The sequence below is a fragment of the Oenanthe melanoleuca genome, chromosome 28 (genome assembly GCF_029582105.1).
Source record: "Oenanthe melanoleuca isolate GR-GAL-2019-014 chromosome 28, OMel1.0, whole genome shotgun sequence".
In the NCBI taxonomy this organism is placed as follows: domain Eukaryota; kingdom Metazoa; phylum Chordata; class Aves; order Passeriformes; family Muscicapidae; genus Oenanthe; species Oenanthe melanoleuca.
In genome coordinates, this window is record NC_079361.1 from 4,352,843 (window position 1) to 4,355,200 (window position 2,358).

Consider the following 2,358-nt stretch of genomic DNA (forward strand, 5'->3'; position numbering starts at 1 on the left):
AGACCCCAAAATTCACACTGGGATCCCCTAAATTGGCACCTGAGACCCCAAAATTGGCACTGGCATCCCCCAAATTGGCACCTGAACCCCAAAATTGGCACCTGAACCCCCCAAATTCACACTGGGATCCCCTCAATTGGCACCTGAACCCCAAAATTGGCACCTGAGACCCCAAAATTCACAATGGGATTCCCTCAATTGGCACCTGAACCCCCCCAAATTGGAATCTGAGCCCCCAAAATTGGCACCTGAACCCCAAAATTTGCACTGGATTCCCCAAACTGGCACCTGAACCTCCCAAATTGGCACCTGAACCCCCAAAATTGGCACTGGTATCCCCAAAATTCACACGTGAATCCCCTAAATTAGCACCTGAGACCCCTAAATTGGTACCTGAACCCCAAAATTCACACTGGAATCCCCTCAATTGGCACCTGAGACCCCAAATTGGCACCTGAGACCCCCAAATTGGCATCTGAGCCCCCAAAATTGGCACTGGATTCCCCAAACTGGCATCTGAACCCCAAAATTGGCACTTGAGACCCCAAAATTCACACTGGGATCCCCTAAATTGGCACCTGAGACCCCAAAATTGGCACTGGCATCCCCCAAATTGGCACCTGAACCCCAAAATTGGCACCTGAACCCCCCAAATTCACACTGGGATCCCCTCAATTGGCACCTGAACCCCCCCAAATTGGAATCTGAGCCCCCAAAATTGGCACCTGAACCCCAAAATTGGCACCTGAACCCCCCAAAATTCACAATGGGATTCCCTCAATTGGCACCTGAACCCCCTAAATTGGCATCTGAGCCCCCCAAATTGGCACCTGAGACCCCAAAATTGGCACCTGAGACCCCAAACTGGCATCTGAACCTCCCAAATTGGCACCTGAACCCCCAAAATTGGCACTGGATTCCCCAAACTGGCATCTGAACCTCCCAAATTGGCACCTGAACCCCCAAAATTGGCACTGGGATCCCCAAAATTCACACGTGAATCCCCTAAATTGGCACCTGAGACCCCTAAATTGGTACCTGAACCCCAAAATTCACCCTGGAATCCCCTAAATTGGCACCTGAGACCCCAAAATTCACCCTGGGATCCCCCAAATCGACACCTGAGACCCCAAATCGGCACCTGAACCCCAAATTCACATTTGAACCTCCCAAACTGGCACCTGAACCCCCCAAATTCACGCTTGAATCCTCCCAGAGTGGCCCCCGAGCCCCCGGGTGTGCACAGGACCTTCCCCCCACCCCTATTCCATCACCCCCGTACCCAAAACTAGGGTACCCAAAACTGGGGTACCGAAACTTCGGGGTACCGAAACCTCAGGTACTGGAACCCCAAAACCTCGGGGTACCCAAACCACCGGGTACCGAATCCTCGCGGTAGCAGAACCTCGGGTACCGAAACTTTAGGGTACCCGAACCTCGGGGTACCAAAACCCTGGAAACTCGGGGTACCGAGATTTCGGGGTACCAAAACCTTGGGATATCGAGATCTCGGGGTACCGGAACTCCGGGTTACCGGAACTTTGGGGTACCGAAGCCTCGGGTACCAGAACCCCGAAACCTTGGGGTACCGAACCCTGAAAACTCGGGGTACCGGAACTTCGGGGTACCAAAACTTCGGGGTATCGAAACCCCAAAACCTCGGGTACCGAAACCTCGGGTTACCGGAGCTTCGGGGTACCGAAACTCTGGGTCACCGGAACCTTGGGCCACCGAAACCTCGGGTACCGAAACCCCAAAACCTCGGGGTACCGAAACCTTGAGATACCGAGACCTCAGGGTACCGAAACTCCGGGTTACCGGAACCTTGGGGTACCGAAACCTCGGGGTACCGAAACTTCGGGGTACCGAAACCTCGGGGTACCGAAATCCTGAAAACTCGGGGTACCGGAACCTCAGGGTACCGAGAACTCGGATACCAGAACCCCGAACACCTCGGGGTACCGAAACTCCGGGTTACCGGAACCTTGGGGCACCGAAACCTCGGGTACCGAAACCTCGGGGTACCGAAACCTCGGGTACCGAAACCCCAAAACCTCGGGGTACCGAAACCTTGAGATACCGAGACCTCGGGGTACCGAAACTCCGGGTTACCGGAACCTTGGGGCACCGAAACCTCGGGTACCGAAACCTCGGGTTACCGAAGCCCCAAAACCTCGGGGCACCGAAACCTTGAGATACCGAGAACTGGAGGCACCGAAACTCCGGCTCACCGGAACCTCCCGGTTCTCCTCTCCGCCCCCCGAGGCGCTGCCCCCGCCGGGAGCCCCGGCCGAGCCGAGGGGGCCGGGCCGCGCCAGGGGGCGGCTCCAGCCCGGTACCGGCGCGGGGGGAGCGCTG